The sequence below is a fragment of the Sus scrofa genome, chromosome 6 (assembly GCF_000003025.6).
Source record: "Sus scrofa isolate TJ Tabasco breed Duroc chromosome 6, Sscrofa11.1, whole genome shotgun sequence".
Taxonomy (NCBI): domain Eukaryota; kingdom Metazoa; phylum Chordata; class Mammalia; order Artiodactyla; family Suidae; genus Sus; species Sus scrofa.
The window spans coordinates 45,654,421-45,681,372 of NC_010448.4; the positions used below are offsets into that span (position 1 = coordinate 45,654,421).

At 41.0% G+C, this 26,952-nt stretch overlaps 2 long non-coding RNA genes across 4 annotated transcripts in view; one reads left to right on the top strand and one right to left on the bottom strand.

Annotated features, from left to right (window-relative positions):
- On the top strand, window positions 2,160-25,556 carry LOC100736945. 2 transcript variants are annotated; one of them, XR_002345327.1, is made up of 4 exons: window positions 2,160-2,770; window positions 10,329-10,449; window positions 23,695-23,845; window positions 25,280-25,556. It is a non-coding gene; the product is annotated as an uncharacterized LOC100736945 (long non-coding RNA). The 2 variants fall into 2 exon arrangements; XR_002345326.1 differs by lacking the exon at window positions 25,280-25,556 and having other exon boundaries at window positions 23,695-24,309.
- Window positions 12,071-26,952, bottom strand: part of LOC102161624 — a 28,168-nt gene continuing 13,286 nt past the window's right edge. Inside the window, exons 2-3 of one of the 2 annotated variants that reach the window (XR_002345330.1) lie at window positions 13,369-13,483; window positions 12,071-12,330 (exon numbers count right to left, since the gene is read on the bottom strand). This is a non-coding gene — a long non-coding RNA (uncharacterized LOC102161624). Of the gene's footprint in view, window positions 12,331-13,368; window positions 13,874-26,952 lie in introns of those variants that run through there. The other variant, XR_001309099.2, reaches the window with a different exon arrangement.

The following is a 26,952-nucleotide window of genomic DNA, read 5'->3' on the forward strand; positions in this document are numbered from 1 at the left end:
CTAATCTCTCTCTTAGTATTGTCAGGAGTCGTTGAGTCAGCAGAACTAACTGTGGTCCAAGGGGTCGTCTATAAAAAACAAAGACACGCCTCTCACTTGGGAAGGTCTAAGGCTTTACAGAGTTTACCTCCCAGGAGCCAAAACAGAGGCCAGCTCTCTCTTTAGAGAAAGTTAATTCTTCACTATACAATAGTGAAAGTTCTACTACATTTTCCTAGTTTTAATCTATTACGTTAAGCATTTAAAAATATACACTTTAGGAGTTCCCGTCGTGGCGCAGTGGTTAACGAATCCGACTAGGAACCATGAGGTTGCGGGTTCGGTCCCTGCCCTTGCTCAGTGGGTTAACGATCTGGCGTTGCCGTGAGCTGTGGTGTAGGTTGCAGACGCGGCTCGGATCCCGCGTTGCTGTGGCTCTGGCGTAGGCCGGTGGCTACAGCTCCGATTCAACCCCTAGCCTGGGAACCTCCATATGCCGCGGGAGCGGCCCAAGAAATAGCAACAACAACAACAACAAAAGACAAAAAAAAAAAAATATATATATATATATACTTTACTTTCTTTTTACGTGAAATGTTGCCATCTTTTCCACTAGGTTGCTTAGGTTTATTTTCTTAATAATTAATTAATTTGCAGGAGTTACTTAGTAAAATTGTTTTAAAATGTTCCATTTTTACTTCTTTTTTTTTTTTGTCTTTTTGCCTTTTTCTAGGGCTGCTCCCGCAGCATATGGAGGTTCCCAGGCTAGGGGTCGAATCAGAGCTGTAGCCGCCAGCCTACAGTACAGCCACAGCAACGCAGGATTCCAGCTGCGTCTGCGACCTACACCACAGCTCACGGCAACGCCGATCCTTAACCCACTGAGTGAGGCCAGGGATCAAACCTGCAACCTCATGGTTCCTAGTCAGATTCGATAACCACTGAGCCATGATGGGAACTCCTGCTTTTACCTTTTTTGAGTGTAAATTTAGTGGCATTAAGTACATTCACCTTGTTGTACAACCATCCTCACATTCATTTCCAGAACTTTTTCATCTTGCCAAAATGAGACGATATACTCATTAAAGAGTAGCTCACACTTCCTCGCTTCCCCGGAGCCTGGCAATCACATTCTACTTCGTCTCTATGAATTTCACTACTCTGTATGAGCTGAATCATACAATTTTTGTTCATCTGTGTATGGCTTGTGATTGGAAAAGATACTTAGTTAATATCAGTTTTTTCAAATTTACTTTTATTACTTTTTAATTTTGGAGGGGGTCTTTTTTTTTTTTTTTTTTTGAGGGCCAAGCCCTCGGCATAAGGAAGTTTCCAGGCTAGGGGGTCTCATCAGCGCTACAGCTGCCAGCCTACACCACAGCTCACAGCAAAGACGGATCCTTAACCCACTGAGCGAGGCCAGGGATCAAACCTGCAACCTCATGGTTCCTAGTCAGATTCGATAACCACTGAGCCATGATGGGAACTCCTCAGATTTATTAAGATTTGTTTTGTGGCTTAATATATGGTCTATCCTGGTGAATGTTCTATGTGCATTTGAGAAGAATGAGCAGGCATTTTGCTGCTTTGGCAGATTGTTCTGTATATATCCGTTATATCCAATGGTTTATGTGTTGTATAAAGCGAGCCCTCTATTTCCTTAGTGTCTGGTTTTTCTCTCCATTATTGAAAAAGTGGAGTATTAAGGTCTTTTACCATTACTGTAGAACTGTCTCTTCCTTTAATTCTGGCAATGTTTGCTTCTTATATTTTGGAGCTCTGATGTTTGGTGTATATATATAGTTATCATTATTATATCTTCCTCCCTTGAATCTAGTAACTTTTTTAATGAATTGGCCTCCCTTGGTCTCTAATAACACTTTTTATTGTTGTAAGCCCACTTTTCTGATATTGGTAGGTATATTTTCTTTCATCCTTAAACTTTAAACCTTATTGTATCTTTGAATCTAAACTGTTTCTTGAAGACAATAGATAGTTGGATCTTCTTTTTTTTTTTTTTTTTTTGGTCTTTCTGTCTTTTCTAGGGCTGCACCCATGGCATATGGAGGTTCCCAGGCTAGGGGTCTAATTGGAGCTGTAGCCACCTACACCACAGCCATAGCAATGCCAGATCTGAGCCGCATCTGTGACCTACACCACAGCTCACAGCAACACCTTAACCCACTGAGCGAGGCCAGGGACCAAACCTGCAACCTCATGGCTCCTGGTCAGATTCGTTAACCACTGAGCCATGACGGGAACTCCTGGATCTTGTTTTCTCAGCCATGTGACAATGTCTGCTCTTTGAGTGGAGTGTTTGATTCTTTCACACGTGTTGTTATTAATGTGGTTGGATTTATGTCTGCCATTTGGCTATTTTTATGTCCTATGACTTTTTCTTCCTCTGTTCCTTCTTTCCTGATTTCTTTTACATTTAGATATTTTCTAGAATACCACTTATATTCCTTTGTTGGTTTTAAAACTTTATATACACATACTAGTTATTTTCCTGATGGTCTGTTCTAGGGACTACAAAATGTATCGTAATTCGTCATAGTCTACTTCAGATTAATACTAATTTTTTTTTATAGGGCCACAGGCGAATTTGAGCTGTAGCTGCCAGCCCACGCCACAGCTGTAGCAACGCCAGATCCAAGCCTCGTCTGCGACCTACACCACAGCTCACGGCAACGTCGGATCCTTAACCCACTAAGAAAGGCCAGGGTTTGAACCCGTGTTTTCATGGATTCTAGCTGGATCATTACCACTCAGCTATGATAGGAACTCACAGGTTGATACCAATTTAATTCCCATAAAATACAGAAGCTTTGTTCCAAATAGTTCCACTTCCTTTCCCCTCCTTTGTGCTATTATAGTCAGATAATTTTACATCTATATGGGCTATAAACACAATTACTTTTTTTTTTTTTTAATCTTTTTAGTGCCACACCTGTGGCATATGGAAGTTCCCAGGCTAGGGCTCAAAGCGGAGCTGCAGCTGCCAGCCTACACCAAAGCTCACAGCAATGCCAGATCCTTAACCCACTGAGCAAGTCAGGGATCAAACCCATCTCCTCAATGATACTAGTTGAGTTTGTTACCACTGAGCCATGACGGGAACTCCTAAATAAAACTGTATTTAGATGTAATTAACATACAAAATTATATTAGTTTCAGGGTAAAACATAAATGATCTGATGTTTACATGTATTTTGATCACAATAAGTCTAATTAATATTCAATACTGTACAACATTACAGAATTTTTTCTTGTAATATGAACATTTAAAATTCTCTTGGCTGGAGTTCCCATCATGGCACAGCGGAAATGAATCCGACTAGGAACCATGAGGTTGTAGGTTTCATCCCTGGCCTTACTCAGTGGGTTAAGGATCCAGTGTTGCCATGAGCTGTGGTGTAGTTCGCAGAGGGGACTTGGATCTGGTGTGGCTGTGGCTGTGGCGTAGGCCAGCAGCAACAATTCCGATTAAACCCCTAGCTTAGGAACCTCCATGTGCCACGTGGGTGCGGCCCTAAAAAGACAAAAAAAAAAAAAAAAAAAAAAAAAAGTGTAAAAAAAATTATCTTAGCAGCTTTCAGATGCAATATAGTATTATTAATTTCAGTTACCACGCTGTACATTACATCCACATGACTTATTTTAAGGAAAAGTTTTTAATTTTTTTTTTTTTGGTCTTTTTGCTATTTCTTGGGCCACTCCCACAGCATATGGAGGTTCCCAGGCTAGGGGTCTAATCGGAGCTGTAGCCACCGGTCTGTGCCAGAGCCACAGCAATGCGGGATTCGAGCCGCATCTGCAACCTACACCACAGCTCACGGCAACGCCAGATCGTTAACCCACTGAGCAAGGCCAGGGATCAAACCCGCAACCTCATGGTTCCTAGTCGGATTTGTTAACCACTCTGCCACGACAGGAACTCCCAAGTTTTTAATTTTTAACTCCCTTTACCTGTTTCACACACAACACCCTACCCCTGCTTCTTGCAAACATCAATCTGTTCTCCGTATCTATGAACTTGGTGTTTTGTTTTTTCGATTCCACATATGAGATCATACCGTATTTGTCCTTTCTGTGTGACTTACTTCACTTAGCTAATGCCCTCAGGTCCAGCCATTTAACTTTCTCTATCCATTCATACACCTATGGACACTCAGTTGCTTCCAGGTCTTGGCTATTGTAGATAATGCTGCAGTGAACATGGAGGTACGTATATCTTTTAGTATTTTCATTTTCTTTGTCAAAATATGCGGAAGAGCAATTGCCGTGTGATATGTAGTTATATTTTTAATATTTTGAGGAACCTCCATATGGTTTGCCACAGTAGCTGTTGCAGTTTACACTCCCATCAGCGGTGCACAAGGGTTCCTTGTTTTCTCTACATTCTTGACAACACTCATTATATATTTGTTGGTGACGGCCATTCTAACAGATGTGAGAGGATTCCTCACTGTGGTTCTGATTCGCGTTTCCCTGATGCTTGATGATGTTGAGTGTACTTTCCTTCACCTACTGGCTCTCTGTATATCTTTGGAAAAGTATCTGTTCAGATCTTCCCACTTTAAAAGCATATCGTTTTATTTTTTTGGCTAGTGAGTTGAGTGCTTTATATATTTTAGGTATGAATCCCAGATTCATGATTTGCATATTTTCTCCCATTCAGGACATTGCCTTTTCATTTCTTGGATGGTTTCCCTTGCTATGCAGAAGCCTTTTAGTTTGATGTAGTCCCACCTGTTTTTGCTTTTGCTGCCTTTGTTTTTGGTGTCCTTGGCTCTGCCATTTAACAGCTATGTGACTTTTGGCAATTCGCTTATCCTTGGGGCATTTACTTTCTCATTTGTAAATATAGATGGTAGTGATACCCACTCATAGGATTCTTGTGAGGATTAAATGAGTTCATATATGTGTAAAGAAGTTAGGACAGTGCCTGGCACATGGCAAGCACAGTTGGTTAGGTATTATGTTCTCTGTTCTTTTTGTTCTTATTCTTGAAATTTCACCATACCTAATTAAAGTGTAAAGCAATATCTGTGGAGTTCCTGCTGTGCCACAGTAGGTTAAGAATCCGACTGCAGTGACTCGGGTCACTGAAGACGTGTGGGTTTGATCCCTGGCCCGTAGCAGTGTGTTAAAGGATCCAGTGTTGCCGAAGCTGCGGCTCAGATTCACTTCCTGCCCCAGGAACTGCCAATATGCCATAAAAAAAAGTGTAAATCAGGAGTTCCCGTTGTGGCACAGTGGTTAACGAATCCGACTAGGAACCATGAGGTTGCGGGTTCGATCCCTGCCCTTGCTCAGCGGGTTAAGGATCCAGCGTTGCCGTGAGCTGTGGTGTAGGTTGCAGATGCAGCTTGGATCCTGCGTTGCTGTGGCTCTGGCATAGGCTGGTGGCTACAGCTCCGATTGGACCCCTAGCCTGGGAACCTCCATATGCCGCTGGAGCGGCCCAAGAAATGGTAAAAAGACAGAAAAAAAAAAAAGGTGTAAATCAGCATCTTTATTAAAATCTCTGTCCTGCTCGAGAAGATTATAAAATGTTATAATTCCACTTTCCCATCTTCTGGCTATATATGGTATTATTATTCAGAATCTTAATAGGTAAATACTATTATTATTTCAGTACACACACTCACTGTTGACATTTTCCAATGTCTTACTCTATAATTCCTTGTTATTCCTTCTAGGATCACTTTCATTTTTTTTTAAAGAAATTCTTAGAAGTTTCTTTCTGTTCATGATAAACGTTTGTAATTCTACTCTTCTAAAAATGATAAAAGGTAAAATACATTTTCAAGTGAACAGACTTGAAAGAATTAACCATGAACAGAAAGAAACTTATAAGAATATACCTTAAAAAAAAAGGGAAAATGGTCCCAGAAAGAAAAATTCATCAGTTCTGAGTAAATTTTAGCTATTACATCTGGGAATAGTTTCCTTGTTCTTTTTTGAAAAACCGATAAGATCTTTGTTTTTTCTTCATGACTCTTAACTTCACTTTTGTATTTTTAGCCTCTTTTCTCTGTTACGTGACATAAAATGTCTTCAGAGCAGTCATCTAGTCACTGATTCATAAAAACTGGAACATCTGTCCTGTTACTTAACAGATGTACCTCTCTCCTCTTTATTCCCTATTAACAGGCTGTATCAGTATTGTGTGTTTTATCAGGAAGCATATCATGTTCCATTGTTTCTCTTTTTGTGGAGTTAGCAGCCATTCTTGATTTCATCTCTCTTTTTTTTTTTTTTTTTTCTTTTTCTTTTTAGGGCCACACCTGCGGCAGCATATGGAAGTTCCCAGGCTAGGGGACCAATCGGAGCTACAGCTACTGGCCTATACCACAGCCACAGCAACACCAGATCCGAGCCCGCTCTGCGACCTGCACCACAGCTCGTGGCAACACCGGATCCTTAACCCACTGAGCGAGGCCAGGGATCAAACTCACAACCTCGTGGTTCCTAGATGGATTTGTTTCCACTGCGCCGCCACAGTAACTCCTTGATTTCATCTTCTAAAAACTACCAGAGAATTTAAAAATTATCATTATAAACTCATAGGTTTAAAAAGTATTTGATGTTTCATCATTCATTACATTATAGTTACTTTTTTTTTTTTGTGCCATGGCATACAGCAGCTTAATGTGGGCTCTCAGTTCCCAGACCAGGGATTGAACCTAGGTTGCAGCAGTGAAAGCACTGAAGGCATATGGATCGTATCCAAGCTGCAGCTTCAACCTGTGCCACAGCTGCAGCAGCACTGGATCCTTAACCTGTAAGACCAGCAAAAAGAACCTCCAGGCTCGGAAGAGGCGACTCCCCTTAATCACTCACGAGAAGCGGTCTTGATGCAAACAGCAAGAGGATTTTTATTCCAAGCGCGCTGGGGCCCACAGTCATACACCACGCAGGGGTAGAGGACTGCGGCCCCGAGTGTGGAGTCGGGACAGCTTTTATGGGGTTCACAACAAAGCCCACGCTTCGTGGACCAATTAATTTAAATTGTTTTGGAGTTACACATTTGCGCATGTTTCGGGGTGGCGGAGACATGTTGTCACCAAGATATGTGTATCAACGTTTCAACATCTTTATGGCGCAACCAATTTGAGGTTGCTTTAGAGATTAACCTCCTCTCCTTTTATCTTTTGCAAGCAGTTTTACAGAAGCTAAACAAGCAGTTAGAAACTCCCTTTTCTTGTTATCTCAAATAGTTTCAAGAAGTTTCATGCCTAGAGACACGTACTCAGGGCCTATTTTACTTCCGCATATTTTAAAACAGCAAAAAACCTAACCTTTTACCTATAAGGAACAAACTCTGGAATTCAGAACAATTTTAAGCTTCTCATTAGCTTAGGTTGTATTTTCATCCTTTCAAACCCACTATACCACAGTGGGAACTCCTATAGTTATTTTTCATAAGCTCAAATTGTCCCATCTTTGGCCAGTGGAAGCCTCTTCACATTGGTTCCTAAGTCCTCTTGACATGACCCAAGGATGTCTTCGATAGCTTCTTTGCTTTTCTAATATGCCACGTTGCTCTAGGTTCATAATAGGCTCTAGGCTCTGCCGTGCTCCAAGGAGCCCTGATTCTTTGGAGTGAGAAGTGGTACTCAGAGACAGCAACCTCATCATTAGCCTGCTCATTCTGCTGGATTGGTCACTATTTCTGACCTTCAGTAGATAAAGCTAGGAAGTATTTGGAAAAAAACGCATTATGACTACAGTCTCATATTTCCAATTCATCCGCTGACTTTTAAATTTCAATTTCATTTTCTTATTTTTAGAAGTTCCATTTGGATCTTTAATCACTTGTTACTTTCTCATTTTTTTTTAAAGTAAACTTTTAGATTTATAGAAAAGTTGTAAAGATAGTACCAAGAGTCCCTATATTCCCCACACTGTTTCCTTTATTATTACTATACTTTTAAATAAACAAGTGGCCGCAGCTGTGGCATATGGAAGGTCCCAAGCCAGGGGTCAAATCACAGCCACTGTAGAAGCAAGTGGTTCTAGTAGTTCTGCTGCAAGCCACACAGGAAGTCCCTGTTTCCTTTATTATTAACATCTTTTTTGGGGGGGGATTAAAGAATTTATTTTTATTTTTTTAATTTTATTGAGTTTTCTTTATTATTTTTCCATATTATATTGCATTGAGTTCTACTCTTTTTTAAATTTTCCCACTGTACAGCAAGGGGATCAAGTTATCTTTACAGGTTATACAGTTATACATTACAATTACATTTTTTTCCCCACCCTTTGTTCTGTTGCAACATGAATATCTAGACAAAGTTCTCAATGCTATTCAGCAGGATCTCCTTGTAAATCTATTCTAAGTTGTATCTGATAAGCCCAAGCTCCCAATCCCTCCCACTCCCTCCCCCTCCCATCAGGCAGCCACAAGTCTTTTCTCCAAGTCCATGATTTTCTTTTCTGAGGAGATGTTCATTTGTGCTGGATATTAGATTCCAGTTATAAGTGATATCATATGGTATTTGTCTTTGTCTTTCTGGCTCATTTCACTCAGGATGAGATTCTCTAGTTCCATCCATGTTGCTACAAATGGCATTATGTCATTCTTTTTTATGGCTGAGTAGTGTTCCATTGTGTATATATACCACATCTTCCAAATCCAATCCTCTGTCGATGGACCTTTGGGTTGTTTCCATGTCCTGGCTATTGTGAACAGTGCTGCAATGAACATGCGGGTGCATGTATCTCTTTTAAGCAGAGTTTTGTCCGGATAGATGCCCAAGAGTGGGATTGCGGGGTCATATGGAAGTTCTATGTATAGATTTCTAAGGTATCTCCAAACTGTTCTCCATAGTGGCTGTACCAGTTTCCATTCCCACCAACAGTGCAGGAGGGTTCCCTTTTCTCCACAGCCCCTCCAGCACTTGTTATTTGTGGATTTATTAATGATGGCCATTCTGACTGGTGTGAGGTGATATCTCATGGTAGTTTTGATTTGCATTTCTCTTATAATCAGCGATGTTGAGCATTTTTTCATGTGTTTGTTGGCCATCTGTATATCTTCTTTGGAGAAATGTCTATTCAGGTCTTTTGCCCATTTTTCCATTGATTGATTGGTTTTTTTGCTGTTGGGTTGTATAAGTTGTTTATATATTCTAGAGATTAAGCCCTTGTCAGTTGCATCATTTGAAACTATTTTCTCCCATTCTGTAAGTTGTCTTTTTGTTTTCTTTTTGGTTTCCTTTGCTGTGCAAAAGCTTTTCAATTTGATGAGGTCCCATGGGTTTATTTTTGTTCTAATTTCTATTGCTTTGGGAGACTGACCTAAGAAAATATTCATGATGTTGATGTCAGAGAGAGGAATTTGATGGTGTCCTGTCATATATTTAAGTCTTTCAGCCATTTTGAGTTTATTTTTGTGCATGAGGGTGTGTTCTAGTTTCACACACATGCATTGCTTTGCATGCAGCTGTCCAGGTTTCCCAGCAATGCTTGCTGAATAGACTTTCTTTTTCCCATTTTATGTTCTTGCCTCCCTTGTCAAAGATTAATTGACCATAGGTGTCAGGGTTTATTTCTGGATTCTCTATTCTGTTCCATTGGTCAGTCTGTCTGTCTTGATACCAGTACCACACTGTTTTGATGACTGTGGCTTTGTAGTATTTCTTGAAGTCTGGGTATTATTAACATCTTTTTTTTTTTTTAATTTATTTTTAGGGCCACACCTCTGGCATATATAAGTTCCCAGGCTAGTGGTAGAATTGGAGCTGCAGCTGTGGGCCTATGCCACAGCTACAGCCCCACAGACACAGCAACATGGGATCTGAGCTGCATCTGCAACTGACACAACAGCTCATGGCAACACTGGATCCTTAACCCACTGAACAAGGCCAGGGATTGAACCTGCATCTTCATGGATACTAGTTGGGTTCATTTCCACTGAGCCACAATGGGATCTCCTATTAACATCTTTTATTTGTACATATGTCATAATTAATGAAAGCCCATACTTGACTCAGATTTCCCTAGGTTTTTTTATTTTTTATTTATTTATTTATTTTTTGTCTTCTTAGGGCCACACACACAACATATGGAGGTTTCCAGTCTAGGGATCTAATCAGAGCTGTTGCTGCCAGCCTATGCCAGAGCCACAGCAACGCCAGGTCCGAGCCGTGTCTGTGACCTATACTACAGCTCACGGCAATGCCAGATCCTGAACCCCACTGAGCAAGGCCAGGGATCGAACCTGCAACCTCATGGTTCCTAGTCGGATTCATTTCCGCTGCTCCACGACAGGAACTCCAGATTAGTTTTTATCTTATGTCCTTTTTTTTTTTTTTTTTTTTTTTTTTTTCCTATTCCAGGATCCCATCCAGGATACCACATACATCTAGCTGTCAAGTCTCCTTCGGCTCCTCTTGGCTGTGATAGTTTCTCAGAGTTTCCTTGTTTGTGATGACCTTGACAGGTCTGAGTATCGGTCAGGTATGTTGCAGACTGTCTCTCATTGCGACTTGTCTGGTATTGTCTGCATGATTAGACTGAGGTTCTGGTTTGGGGGAGGAAGACCGCAGGTAAAGTGCCATTCTTATCATGTAATATTGTGGGTACATAAGATCAACATGTCTTAACACTGATGACAGTCATCTGACTCAGGTCATGTTTGTCAGGTGTCTCCACTATAAAGTGACTTTCCTCTGTTCCACACCATACTTTTTGGAAGGAAATGCTATACATAATCCACACTTAAGGACATGGAGTTATGTTCCACCTCCTTAGAGTATCTACGTGTTATTTAAAATTCTTCTGGAGTTGTCTTGTGGCTCAGCCAGTTAAGGATCTGGTGTCACTGCAGTAGCTGGGGTCTGGGTTCAATCCCTGGCCCAGGAATTTTCATGTGCTGTTGGCATGGCCAAAAACAAAAAACCAAAATTCTTCTGCACAGGCCATTTGTCTGTTCTCCTCTATTTATTTATTTATTCAATAATTCATTTGGAGTTCCCATCGTGGCGCAGTGGTTAACGAATCCGACTAGGAACCAGGAGGTTGCGGGTTCGGTCCCTGCCCTTGCTCAGTGGGTTAAGGATCCAGCGTTGCCGTGAGCTGTGGTGTAGGTTGCAGACGCGGCTCGGATCCTGCGTTGCTGTGGCTCTGGCGTAGGCTGGCGGCTACAGCTCCAATTCAACCCCTAGCCTGGGAACCTCCATATGCCGTGGGAGCGGCCCAAGAAATAGCAACAATAACAAAAAAAAAAAAAAAAAAAGACCAAAAAGACAAAAAATAAATAAATAAATAAATAAATTTCTTTCTAAAAAAAAAATAATTCATTTGTATCAGTATGGAGTTCCCGTTGTCGCTCAGTGCGAATTTTTTTTTTTTTTTTTTTTTTTGGTCTTTTTAGGGCCACACCCTCTACATATGGAGTTCCCAGGCTACGGGTTGAATGGGAGCTTCAGTTGCTGGCCTATGCCACAGCCACAGCAATGCCAGATCCGAGCCATGTCTGCAACCTACACTGTAACTCACAGCAATGCTGGATCCTTTAACCCACTGAGCGGGGCCAGGGATTGAACCTGCACCCTCATGAATATAGTTGGGTTCGTTACCACTGAGCCACAACAGGAACTCCCTCGTACTCTTTTAATACATGTATATACAGATATACAACACACTGTTGTTTGTGTGTTTTAATTAACAAAAAACTTTCTGACTGCTACTGCAGTTAAAAGAAGGAATGAATAAGATAACCAGTTAGGATGTGGTGTTAGTAATTCACACATAAGACGGTATGTTGGACTAGAGGTCAGCAAACTATGTACGGCCTATGAGGCATCTGCCTGATTTTTGTGAATAAAGTTTTATAGGAACGTAGCCACACCTATTCCTTTGTCTCTGGCTACTTTGGTGCTATAGTGGCCAAGCTGCATGGTTGCAATTGAGACTATGGCTTGCAAGCCTAAAATATTGATTCTCTGGCCCTCGTGAACAGTAGAAATGTTGAGAAAATGACTAGATTCCAGATTGTTTTTTTAAGGTTGAGCCAACAGGATCAATAGTAGTTGGATATGTGAGCTCCTGGGAGAGTGGAGAAGCTAAGAGCTGGGAATCTTCAGCAGACAGTTTATTAAGCAATTGGACTGAATGTAATCACTTGATAAATGAGTGAAATACTGAGAGGAGAAGAGGCTCAAAGATTGTGCTCTGAGACGTCCTTCCACTTAGAAGTCCAGAAAAGAGGATCGGACATAAGGTTGACTAAGGTCCTGGTTTGCCCAAGTCTGAAGTTTTCCAGGATGTAGGACTTTGCAGCGCTAAAACCAGGATAATTCCAGGCAAACTGAGATGGTTGATCACCCTACGTGGTATCTAAAAGGAGAATGAGAAAGACTGGTGAACAAAGTAGAAAATGATGAAAGTTAGGAGGGATGCACCAGTAGATCCACTGTAACACCTGCTGGAAGAACAGTAACTGACAAAAGGGAGGGTTTTGGTGGTCTTAGAAAGAGTGGTTTTTCACAGCGGAATTATGAAACAAAAATCACTCCTGATTTGAAAGGGCTTTTTTTTTTTTTTTTTTTTTTTTTTTTTGTCTTTTCTAGGGTCGCACCCAAGGCATGTGGAGGTTCCCAGGCCAGGGGTCTAATCAGAGCTGTAGCCCCCAGCCTACGCCAGAGCCACAGCAACGCAGGATCCGAGCCGAGTTTGTGACCTACACCACAGCTCACGGCAATGCCAGATCCTTAACCTACTGAGCAAGGCCAGGGATGGAACCTGCAACCGCATGATTCCTAGTCAGGTTCATTAACCACCAAGCCACAATGAGAACTCCTGAGATGGCTTTTAAAAAAATAGAAGAGGAGTTCCCGTCGTGGCGCAGTGGTTAACGAATCCGACTAGGAACCATGAGGTTGCGGGTTCAATCCCTGTCCTTGCTCAGTGGGTTAACGATCCGGCGTTGCCGTGAGCTGTGGTGTAGGTTGCAGACGCAGCTGGAATCCTGCGTTGCTGTGGCTCTGGCGTAGGCTGGTGGCTACAGCTCCGATTGGACCCCTAGCCTGGGAACCTCCATATGCCGCGGGAGCAGCCCAAGAAATAGCAAAAAAAAAAAAAAAAAAAAAAAAAAAAAAGAAGAGAATTCTGAAACAATGGTGGCAGTGAATGGGTAATTTTTCACTTTCCTTGAATCCTCCCATCGCCTACCAAACAAAACAAATAAGAGAGGAACTCAGGGCAAAATAGAAGTGCTCAGGTAACATCTACATCAAAGCTAAGTGGCAAGTCATCCCCTCAAACCCTGACAGCGGATTAACGGGGAATAAGCTTTTTATGGGACGAAGCAGAAATAAAGCAGGGGAGTCTCTGACAGCTCTGAGAAAAGAATAATCGGATCATAAATATACTTACTAGAAAGTATAGCAGGCTCGTCTGAGAGCAGCAGCTGGAAGTGAAAGGCAGCCTCCTATAGGCAGGTAAATTCAGCGCAGATAAAAGTGTGAGAGCAGCCTGGGCCCCATAAACTCTAGAAACCAAACCACAGATGCCTTTTTAGGACAACATTTGCTACTCAGGAGACATTTCTGGTAGTAGAATCCCAATTGAACAACAGGACAGGGTGACAGGAGCAAAGGAAGAAGGTGGGCTAGATAAAAGTTGGGGGAGGGGAGCGGAGGAAGCAGATTTCAGGAGTTTGTATTTAGGCTACGTTTTGAACACTCTTAGGAGACCACAGGGGAGGAGCTTTAATGCTATGAAGCCATAAATCTACCCTTGCCTAATTCTTCTCCTAAATGTAGGATAACATCATTTCAATTAAAATGGAGTAAGAGGAGTTCCCGTCGTGGCTCACTGGAAACAAATCTGAGTAGGAACCATGAGGTTGCAGGTTCCATCCCCGGCCTTGCTCAGTGGGTTAAGGATTTGGCGCTGCCGTGAGCTGTGGTGTAGGTCGCAAATGTGGCTTGGATCCCGCGTTGCTGTGGCTCTGGCGTAGGCCAGCAGCAACAGCTCCAGTTAAATTCCTAGCCTGGGAACCTCCATATGCTGCAGGTGCGGCCCTCAAGAGACAAAAGACCAAAAAAAACCCAAAAAAACAAAAAAAAAACCCCAAAAACATGACTGATATAATGCTACCTATGAAAAACTTACTTCACAGATAGGTACATTAAAAGTAAGAGGACAGAAAAAGATCACTATGCAAACACTAATAAAAAGAAAACTAGAATAGTTATAATTAACAGTAACAAAGACTGAAAAGTGTAAAAATTACCAGGGCTAAAGAGGAACACGACATAATGATAAAAGGACCAATTCACTGAGAAATGATTTTCAATGTGTATGTCCCTAACAAGAGAAAAAATTCACAGAAATGAACGGAGACATATACAGTTTTACAGACTTCAACATGCCTTTGTCAATAACTGATAAAACTGGGCGTTCCTGCTGTGGCTCAGTGGAAATGAACTCGACTAGCATCCATGAGGAGGGGGGTTCAATCCCTGGCCTTGATCAGTGGGTTAAGGATCTGTCATTGCCATGAGCTGAGGTGTAGGTTGCAGATGTGGCTCAGGTCTGGCTCTGGTATAGGCTGGCAGCTGTAGCTCCAATTTGACCCCTAGCCCCACTTCCATATGCCCCACCTGCAGCCCTAAAAAGTAAAAAAGGCAAAAAAAAAAAATTGATAAAACTAGTAGACAGAAAAGCAGAAAGCATATGGAAGGACTAAGTAACAATCGTGTAAATGAATGTAATCAACATTTATAGTATACTTTACACAACAGTATTAGAATACACACTCTTCAAGTGTGTATAGAACATTCACTAAAATAGACCCTATCTTGGATCATAGTTTAGATCATAAAGCAAACTGAAACTATACATCTTGTGTTCTTTGACATGATGTGATTAAATGAGAAATTAATAACAAAGAGGAAAACCTTCAAACACTTGGAAATAAATAAACCTTTAAATAGCCTATGAGTCAAAGAGGAAGACTTGAACAGACAGTTGATCGATGAGGATAGAGGGATGGCAAATAAATGCATGAAAAGATGTTCAACATCATTACCCACTGGGAAAATGCATACGAAAACCATGATGCGATACTACTTACTAAACATCTATTAGAATGGCTAAAATAAAATACATTGCCAGTACCACGTGCTGGCAGGGATACAGAAACTGGAACTCTTACAATTTACTGGAAGGGATGCAAAATGGCATACTTTGGAAAAGAATTTGGCGGTTTCTTATGAAGTTAAACATATATGACTCAGCAATCCTACTCCTGAGTATTTACCCTAGAGCAATGGAAACATATATTCACACAAAAGCCTACACATGGATATTTGTAGTAGTTCTGTACATCGTTGCCCCAAACTGAAAACAGCCTAAATGTCCTTCAGTAGGTGAATGACACATATAATGGAATAGTATTCAGCAAGAAAAAGGCATGAACTATAAGCACATGAAAGAACTTGCATGGATCTCAAGAGCATTATGCTGAGTGGGAAAAAGATCTCTAAAGGTTCCTGTATAATTCCATTTATATAACAGTCTGGAAATTAAAAAAACTGTAGAAATGAGAATAGCTCTGTGAGAAAGACTAGGGGAGGAAGAGAGTATAAAGTGGTAGCCTGAGGGAGTTTCTTTTTTTGGGTGGAACTATTCTGTATCATTATTGTAGTTATATGAATCTCTACGCATATTAAAATTCATTGAACTGTGCACAAGAAAGCTTTGCTGTCAATTTAAATGAAAAAAAAATTTTTTTTTTTTTGGCTTTTTTGCTATTTCTTTGGGCCACTCCCGCGGCATATGGAGGTTCCCAGGCTAGGGGTCGAATCGGAGCTGCAGCCACCGGCCTACGCCAGAGCCACAGCAACGCAGGATCCGGGCTGCGTCTGCAACCTACACCACAGCTCATGGCAACACCGGATCCTTAACCCACTGAGCAAGGGCAGGGACCGAACCCACAACCTCATGGTTCCTAGTCGGATTCGTTAACCACTGCGCCACGATGGGAACTCCTGAAAAATTTTTAAATAGGAGTTCCCGTCGTGGTTCAGCAGTTAACAAACCCGACTAGGATCCACAAGGATGCGGGTTTGATCCCTGGCCTCGCTCAGTGGGTTAAGGATTCGGCGTTGCCGTGAGCTGTGGTGTAGCTCACAGACATGGCTCAAATCCCACATTGCTGTGGCTGTGGTGTAGGCCAGTGGCTACAGCTCTGATTGGACCCATAGCCTGGGAACCTCCATAGGCCATGGGTGCGGCCCTGAAAAAAAGACCAAAGTAAAATAAAATAAAATAAAAATTCTAAATAAACCAATAGGCAAAGATTGTGGCTTAACCTTTCACAAAATTGCCATAAAATAAAATTAAGAAAAAAATGCCATAAACTATATATACAGAATGGATAAACAACAATGTCCTATTGTATCGCACAGGACAATATATTCAATATCCTATAATAAACCATAGAATTTTTTTCATAGAATATGAAAAAAATCACTTTGGTGTATAGCAGAAATTAACAACATTGTAAATCAACTATACAACTATACTTTAAAAAAATAAAACAAAACTGTCAAAATGTTTCAAAACAAGATTCACATTTCTGAAAATGGTAAACACTCAAATAATAATACAACAGAATTTTAAAAAACTCAGATATGAGGTGTTTGGAGAAAAAAATCCACAAAGATGGTGATAGAACTCAGTAAATAATTAGAAGTAAAATTAAACATCATTTCAGAGGTGAGGATCAAACTTGAAGGAAAATAAAAATGAAAATGCATGACAGATAATGCCTTGAGAGAAACAGGAATTGGAAGGAGAAAAAAAATTTCAAAATCAAAAAGAAATGAAGGAGAGAGGAGGAATTAGAATATAATAGATACAGAAGTTAGGCAGTGAAAAATCTGCCAATAAGAATTCCAATAAGAGTACAATAGAACAGAACAATTGCGAAAATTGATTCAGGATAACTAAAATTAAAGACAAAAGGACTGAAGCTATATTTTGAAAAAGGAAACCATATGTTCAGGAGGTCATAACTTTGGCCATCCAGGTATAAATTCACCTGAAAGGAAAATCAGATTGTCATCTGGCCTTTTTATTTTTTTTTACAGCCACACCTGTGGCGTATGGAAGTTCCTGGGCCAAGGGTTGAATTGGAGCTGTAGCTGCTGGCCTATACCACAGCCACAGCAATGTGGGATCCTTCCACGAGTGAGGCCAGGGATTGAACCCACATCCTCATGGATACTAGTCAGGTTATTAACCGGCTGAGCCACAGCAGGAACTCCTCATCTGGCTTTTCTACAGCAAAGCTTTATTCCAGAAGACAATGCCTATTTTTCTGTTTAAGTTATAAAAAGATGTTGATTTTGAGCCAAGAATTTTATATCTAACCAAATTGTTATATATGTGTGCAGAAGGTCAGGGAGTATTATTCCCCTAACCCCTTCCCAAGGAATCAATCAGAAGATGAGCTTCAGAACATGGAAACTGAGGAGTTCCCATCATGGCTCAGCAGTTAATGAACCCAACTAGCATCCATGAAGATGTGGGTTTGATCCCTGGCCTTGCTCAGTAGCTTAAAGATCCAGAATTGCTGTGAGCTGTGGTGTAGGTTGCAGATGTGGTTTGGATCCCACATTGCTGTAGCTGTGGCAATTTGACCTCTAGTCTGGGAACTTCCATATGCCGTGATTGTGGCCCTAAAAAAAAAAAGACAAAAAAAAAAGGAAATTGAGTGATATCAACCTAGGGACTGGAGTGAGCATTAAGTATATAGTAATCTGTATATCTAACACCAAGTGGTAGCAATGAGGAAGAAAGTATGCTTAGGTATAGTAGATATGTGTAGTTATAATCATCCAGGAAGTAGGGTGAGAACATGAGGTGGGTATATGAAAAGTACAATAAGCTTGTAAATTACTTTATAGATATTAACAGAGGGAGTGACTATTTCAAATCAGAACCTAGGGAAGGGAGAAGAGGTTAATTATTTTCATGTTCCTAATATTCCTTATATTAGGAAACCAGTAGGTACTAGCAAAAAGAGAGGAAGAAAACAAGTTATTATATAAATTTAGTAGAATAAAAATAATCATTGGATCAAAAATAAAAACTTGACTAAATATGATGAGATATGCCCTCCAAATAAAGAGTAAGTAAAACTGTGTATGTAGTGAAAGACTGTCTAGAAAAAATATATGAATGTGTGGATGTTCAAGTGTTTATGTATCATAATTCAAAATGACAGAACTGAGGCCAAACACTGATTATACTAAAATATGCTGTTACTGGAGTTCCTGTCATGGCTCAGTGGTAGTGAACCCAACTAGTATCCAGGAGGATGTGAGTTTGATCCCTGGCCTCTATCAGTGGGTTAAGGATCCGGTGTTGCTGTGAGCTGTGGTGCAGTTTGCAGATGTGGCTTGGATCTTGTGTGGTTGTGGTTGGTAGCTGAAGCTCCAACTGGACCACTAGCCTGGGAACCTCCATATGCTGCAGGTGTGGCCCTAAAAAGATCAAAAAAAAATGCTGCTATTTGCCAAAAACAGGAAGGGTATTATATTTTTAAGTGTTTTTTAGAATAAGGCAGCAGAGATCTTAACACAGTAGAACAGTTAGACTTAATTGGTATTTACAGGACACGACCAGAATACACATTCTTTTCAATTGTGCAAGGAATAGTCCCTAGGATAAACTACATACTAGGACACAAATTGAGCCTCAACAAACTTAAGGGGATAGAAGTTATTTCAAGCATCTTTTCTGACCACAATGTCATGAAACCAGAAATCAACCACAGAAAGAAAAATGAGAACAAAAGGATTACACGGAGACTAAACAACATGCTACTAGAAAAGCCAGTGGGTCAATGATGAAGTCAAAGAGAAAATTAAAAATACCCTGAGACAAATGACAATGAAAACACAGTCATACAAATATAGGAGTTCCCGTGGTGGCGCAGTGGTTAACGAATCTGACTAGGAACCATGAGGTTGCAGGTTCGGTCCCTGCCCTTGCTCAGTGGGTTAACGATCCGGCATTGCTGTGAGCTGTGGTGTAGGTTGCAGACTCGGCTCGGATCCAGCGTTGCTGTGGCTCTGGCGTAGGCCAGTGGCTACAGTTCCGATTAGACCCCTAGCCTAGGAACCTCCATATGCCGCGGGAGCGGCCCAAGAAATAGCAAAAAGACAAAAAAAACAAACAAATATAGTCTATGGGATGCAGCAAAAGCACTCCCAAGTGAAATTATAGTGATACAGGGCCTTCCTCAAAAAAAAAAAAAAAAAAAAAAAAAAAACACACAAGAAAAATCTTAAGTTCTCCTGTGGTGCAATGGGTTAAGGATCTGGTGGTGTCACTTCAGTGGCTTAGGTCACTACTGTGGTGTGGGTTTGATCCCTGGCCCAGGAACTTCCACATGCTGTGGGCATGGCCAAAAGAGAAAAAAAGAAAAATCTCAAACAACCTAAACTACTGCCTAAAAGAATAGAAAAAGAAGAACAAAGGAAACCTAAAGTCCGAAGAAGGAAGGAGATAGGAATGACTAGAAAGGAAATAAAGTGTTTTTCAGTTGTTATCTACCAGGAAAGGGAAAGGAATAGGATGAAGAGGACTTCTTTCACTATAGACCTAGGTAGATCTAGGTTGGGAACTATATAAATACCTTACACAATTATAAAACAAAATTAACTTAAAAAAATGCCTGAGGAGTTCCCATTGTGGCTCAGGGGAAACAAACCCAACTAGTATCTATGAAGATGTGGGTTCGATCCTTGGCCCTGCTCAGTGGGTTAAGGATCCAGCATTGCCACAAGCTGTGGTGTAGGTCGCAGACGAGTCTTGGATCTGGTGTTGCTGTGAGCTGTGGTGTAGGCCAGCAGCTGCAGCTCCAATTTGACTCTTAGCCTGGGAACTTCCATTTGCCACAGGTGCAGTCAAAAAAAAAAAAAAAATCCCTGAAACCAAAAGAGAAAGAAAACAATTCAATTTGAATGTGTATCCTTTTATCCTTTGGTTATCTTAAGAACAAACTACACACAGACTCACAAAATCTTAACTTTGTTTTTAGTAAACATATTAATGGTTGTGTTGCCACTGTTATTTGGAGACTGGAATAAAATAAATGAGCAATTTAGTTGGATTCTTTTTTTTTTTTTTTTTTTTTTTTTTGGTCTTTTCTAGGGCTGATCCCATGGCATATGGAGGTTCCCAGGCTAGGGGTCGAATTGGAGCTGTAGCTGCCGGCCTATACCACAGCCATAGCCACATGGGATCTGAGTTGCGTCTGTGACCTACACCATAGCTCATGGCAACGCCGGATCCTTCACCCACTGAATGAGGCCAGGGATCAAACCCACAACCTCATCATTCCTAGTTGGATTCGTTAACCACTGAGCCATGACGGAAACTCCTAGTTGAAGTCTTTGAAACTGAGACTTTCAGTATGGGAGAGAGAAAATACAGAAAGAAAGAAAATACATATATTATTTCACTGATGTGAGAGAATAAAACCAGGGACAGATGTTTAAATTTATTCTATAATTATACACACAAATGATAACTCTTATGTTCTTTCTTGGTTCCATATCTGCATGTTATTTCCTGTTATCCCTATAATAATCCCATTTCATTAATCCAGTGATTCATTAAACAATTATTGTGGAACACTTTTTTTTTTTTTTTTTTGGCTGCACCCATGGCATGTAGAGGTATCCGGGCTAGGGACTGAACTTGAGCCACAGCAGTGGCAATGCTAGACGCTTAACCTCAAGGCCACCAAGGAATGCTTATGGAACATCTTTTATGAGTAAAATATTTGATTTTTCTATGTTGAGTAAAACTGCCATTGTTCCTGCCCCTTACAAGCTTAACAGTAAGAATATAAAAGATTACACATGACTAAGGTACTGTGTACTTTTAAAATCTGGAAAATTGTAATGAGAAAATACTATGGAAGAAGTGAATTTATTGTTGTCTAGCTCAGTCTTTCTAAGGAAGTAACTGTTCGCCTGAGACCTGCAGTATGATATGAAGCCAGCCATGCAAAGAGCTAAGTTCGGAGAATTTCTAACAAACTGAACAGTCTGTAGAAATTTTTGAAAAGGTAAAGGACTTGGCTTATTTCAGATGCTCAGAAGTGATAAAATATTTGGTACATAATGAACAGTGGGGAAAAGTAGATTGAGAAGTTGTTGAATAGGATTTTGGTTGAGATATGTCAAAGAAAAATAAGATTATGGAGACTTGCATAAGCTACTGTAAGGAGTTTGAATTTTATTCTGTTTTTTTTTTTTTTTTTTTTTTTTTTTGCTTTTTAGGGCCTCACCTTTGGCATATGGTAGTTCCCAGGCTAGGGGTTGAATCAGAGCTACAGCTGCCAGCCACAGCCACAGCAATGTGGGATCCCAGGTGTGTCTGCGACCTACACCACACCTCATAGCAACACCGAACACCGGATCCTTAACCCACTGAATGCATTAAAAATAGGAAACCCAAATCCTATTGGTATAAATTCTTATTTATTTGATGTGAGGTGGTATATTAACAATCTATTGTTTAATAGAGTATTCAGGTGATTCTGATCTACACTTGAATTCGGAAAGTACTGACTTGTTTTCCAAACAACCTCCTTCATCTTTCTTAAGCATTTATGACTTCTTTTTCAAACTGAAGGCCATATATACCATCTTCACTTAAGAAAGGACATGTCCCCAGTGATCTGGTATTGCCATGAGTTGGGGTGTAGGTTGCAGACGCAGCTCGGATCCCACATTGCTGTGGCTATGGTGCAGGCTGGCAGCTATAGCTCTGATTTGATTTTCTAGCCTGGAAACTTCTACATGCCACACCTGTGGCCCTAAAAATAAAAATAAATAAATGAAAGAAAGGACACATCCCTAAGCAGGACATTAGATCTTAAAGAATTACTGTTAAATTTTAGATGTGATTACTATATCATTATGCTTTGCAAAGATGTCCTTAGTCTTAGAGATTCATGTGGAAATATTTACCGATGAAATAATAAGATGCCTAGAATTTGCTTCAGATTAATCTATGGAGTTGGCTGTGAGAAGTGGATGGATGAACAAGATTGTAAGTTGACAACTGTTGAGGATGAGCAATTGCTATAATGGGTTTTTTCCACTTTCATCAGTTTACATTTATGTATGGGAAACTATTTTAATGCAGAAAAATAGGAAGTGAGACCATGTGTGGATGATGAGGAGAGCTAACTAGTGTGAAAATTTTGTAAAATAGAGGGCAAAAAAATGATTGGTAGCTATAGGCGTTTCTAGGATCAAGGAAGTTGTGTGTGTGTGTATACTTTAAAGGAGACTTTTAAAAAATGTCTTTATATGCTGATGGGACAAAAGCATGAGAGCAGGAAAATTATTTGTGAAAGAGAAGGGATGGGGTTGCAAAAGCACATGCAAGAAAAGGTTATGTCAGAGAAGACAGCCTTCAATATCCAGTTAAGATATTGGCCTTGGACAGGAGCATTTTATCAGCAAGAAAAGCAGATTATTGGAATTATGTACAAGTTAGGTGATCTGATTGCATGAGAGAATATTCCATTTGTTCCATATTCGTTTGTTCCATTAAAGCGGTTTCTATCATAAATTAAAAATATTTTAACTTATAACCTCAGAAAGAGATAGGCATGGGGGAGTTCCCGTCATGGCTCAGCAGTTAGTGAACCCGACTAGTATCCGTGAGGACGTGGGTTCAATCCCTGGCCTCGCTCAGTGGGTTAAGGATCTGGCATGGCTGTGAGCTGTGGTGTAGGTTGCAGATGTGGCTCCGATCTGGCGTGGCTGTGGCTGTGGCCGCTGGCTTCGGCTCTCATTGGACCCCTAGCCTGGGAACCTCCATATGCCAAGACTGGAGCCCTAAAAAGAGAAAAGACCAAAAACAAACAAACACAAAAGATAGGCATGGGAGTTGTTTTTTTTTGGAAGATATTTATTTTATGTTTTTAGGGCCGCACTTATGGCATATGGAAGTTCCCAGGCTAGGGGTCAAATGGGAGCTGTAGCTGCTGACCTACACCACAGCCACAGCAACTCGGGATCCTTAAGCTCTTGAGTGAGGTCAGGAATAGAACCCGTGTCCTCATGGATACTAGTCAGGTTCATTACTGCTGAGCCATGATGGGAACTCTGTGGAAGTCTTTATAAAAACCAAAAAATCCAGATGAGTATAATTTGAAAGCAATCTGAATCATAATGGGGTGGGGTTTTTTTGTTGTTTTTGTTTGTTTGTTGTCTTTTTAGGGCCACACCTGCTGCATATGGAAGTTCCCAGGCTAGGGGTCAAATCGGAGCTGTAGCTGCTGGCCTACATCACAGCCACAGCAATGCCAGATCGGAGCCACATCTATAACCTACACCATAGCTCACGCCAGTGCTGGATCCTTAAATCACTGAGCAAGGCTGGGGATCAAACCTGCATCCTCATGGATACTAGTTATGTTCTTTACCTCTGAGTCACAATGGAACTCCCATAATGAATATTTTTAATGTAAACAGGCAGGAGGAAAACTTTGCTGGGTTCTAATGGAGTACACACACCCTAATATATGACTGTTGATGGAAATGTTAGTGTCAGGGGAATCCAGGATGGTTCAGTTTTCCCCCCATTTCTACCAGAGAAGTTTTATATCTCCCCACAGAGGAAACATCATGTGTTTACTCTCTGGTTATCTCTCAGACTTGGAGTTCAGATGTAAAACCAAGGAATCATGTCTGCAAAAAGAAATCTGTGAAGTAACATCATCCCAACAGAAGATAATGAAAACAAGTCATAGCCTTGTGGGCTCCAGTATCAGAGATGCCTGGACATGCAAAGGCCAGTTTAAGAGGTAACAGGGGGATATCTGGGCCAAGCATTAATGACCTACGAAAAAATGCCAGCTTTCAGCCTACAAAGACCTCTTACTCTACATCAGCAAATTTATCCTGAAGAGAAATTCTATAAATTCAAAGAATGTAGGAAGGCCTTTATGGTTCAGGATTTATAGGATAGCAAGGAATTCATATTGGTAGGAAACCCTATAAATGTAAGGAATGTGACAAGGTCTTTAGTCATTTTTCCTATCTTACTGAACATTAAAGAGTTCACACTGTTGAGAAGCACTATGAATGTAAGGAATGTAGAAAACCTTTTTTTGTGACTCACATCTTATTCAACATCAGAGAATCCATACAGATGAGAAACCCTATGAATGTCAGGAATGTGGGAAGGCCTTTAGACAATCTGCACACCTCTCTTTTCTTTTCTTTTTTTTTTTGGTCTTTTGTCTTTTTAGGGCCACACCCGTGGCATATGGAGGTTCCCAGGATAGGGGTCCAATTGGAGTTATAGCTTCCAGCCTACACCACAGACACAGCAATGCAGGATCCTTAACCCATTGAGTGAGGCCAGGGATCAAACCCATGTCTTCATGGATGCTAGTCGGGTTTGTTAACCACTGAGCCATGACGGGAACTCCCAATCTTCACACCTTACTCGACATCTGAGAATTCATAGTGGTGACAAACCTTATAAACATAAAGCATGTAGGAACTCTTTTATTTGTGGCTCAGAATTCACTTGGCATCAGAGAATTCATACTGGTGAGAATCCCTATGGTTGTAAGGAATGTGGGAAGGCCTTTAGACTGCGTTCCCAACTTGGTCAACATCAGCAAATCTATACTGGTGAGAAAACTTATCAATGTAGGGAATGTGGGAAGACCTTTCCTCATGGCTCACAACTTACAGAACACCAGAGAACTCATCCTGTTATGAAATACTATGAATGTGAAGAATGTGGGAAGGCCTTTATTTGTGGTTCCCAACTTTTCTAACAACATCAGATTCATACTGGAGAGAAATTCTATGAATGTGCACAATGTGGGAAGACCTTTATTTGTGCCTCACAACTTACTCAATATCAGAGAACTCATACTGCCAAGAAGCCCTATAAATGCAAGGAATGTGGGAAAGCCTTTATCTGTGGCTCAGAACTTGCCCGACATCAGAGCCTTCACACTGGCAAAAAATCCTATGAATGTAAGAAATGTGGGAAGGGCTTTAGACAGACTGCACACCTTGCTCAATATCAGTAGATTCATACTCTAACATAATCTTGCCATTCATTTGTCACTGATAATCAGATTTCAAGCTAGAGTAAAATACAGTGGATGTATCAACTCCTTTTACCTGGTATTCGATTTACTCAGAACCAGAAAACTTGATACTGAGAAAAACTGATAATGAATATAGAAGAGTTTTCTTTTTTCTTTTTTGCCTAGTCCATGGCATGCGGAAGTTCCTAGGCCAAGAACGGAACCCACACCATAGCAGTGACAATGCCAGATCCCCAACCCACCAAACATCAGGGAATTCAGAAGAGTTTTCTATCATGATTCAAACCTTATTAAAGTTCTACAGATTTACACTAGAGAATGTGGTGAATGAGAAAATGCTACCATTTACTATTTATTTGACATGAGGCATCTCTGTGCTTAAATACTAAGTGGTAAACTGTTGATAGTAAGAGTATCTATTTGTAATAAAGACCTTGACTCCAGTTTTGATTTGTTTTGTTTTTGCTTTTTAGGGCTGCACTTGCCGCATATGGAGGTCCGCAGGCTAGGGATTGAATTGGAGCTGTAGCACTGGCCTACACCACAGCCACAGCAATGCCAGTTCCGAGCTGCCTCTGCAACCTACACCACAGCTCATGGCAACGCTAGATCCTTAACCCACTGAGTGAGGCCAGGGATCAAACCTGTGTCCTCATGGATACCAGACAGATATGTTTCTGCTGAGCCACAAAGGGAACTGGGTACAAACCACTTAAATAGTGTGGGAGATGGTTCTGCTACTTGTTGTCAAGGTTACACTTTGCATTCTTCTCTGTACAACATATGCTGTGTCCTCCAGAGCCTCAGTTATAGATTTAATCAACCTAAGTCAAAAATTTTGATAGCTGGTGCTTAGGGTTTGGCTAATAGGATGGGGGCTCTCCTTAAGGTGGTCCTAGGCTGTATGTCTTTCCCTGGATACATCTGTATGTGTCTTAGAATTGTGTGTCTCAGTTCGAACATAAGCTGTGACTGCTCAGGGGAATGATGCAGCCTGTGACTGCTGATTGTGTGTCTCAACTGGGCACTGGCCTCTGTTCTTTAGACATATTTGGGGGGGAAGACTGGTCCCTGCAGAATATATGCAGCCATTAGCAGTCATTAGAGAAAGCAGTCATGGGGTTTGCTGAGGTCTATACTCTTTAAGAGCAGATGGCTGACTAAGACCTTAAAATATTTCTTCTGCTGCTGCTACCCATGCCACTGTCACAACAAAGATCCTGACTCTGGATTATCTGGGAGAAAAAAAAAAAACACCTATGGTTCCCTGTGGCACAGATACTTATTTAACAGATCCTGCTACTGAAGTCAGCCCCCATTTCAAGATTGTCAGGGCTACCTTCTACCACTGTAGAACCCTCACCTAAAGACTGCACTCAGAGCTTTTCCAATGATCTTATCCCTATAAGACTCCCCCCCCCTACCCCACAAGGAGCTCCAGGTCCTTCTATGACAGTCTTCACTGAAGACCCCTCACCTCCTCACCCAACCCCAGGTCCCTAAGGTGTAGGATCTTCTTCAGCATTCCCTAACCAGAGTAAGTGGCTACCTCCCTAGCCTCATAGGGACATAGCATGCCCTCAGAACCCCAACCACCATCCACAATAAACCCTCTACAACCATAGTGGTCCACTGGTCACCACATAATACATAACCTTTTATAGTCTTTATTGATACCAGTTTCCAAATCATGATAATTCCCAGAAACCCCACTAAATTTAAAGGAGGAACTCACTGTGTTCTTTGGGGACATTACTGGACATAAAATTAAAGGCAAATGAGTCCACCTTACCTTGACTATTGGCACAATAACTGCCTAATTTTCCAGTGGTCATACC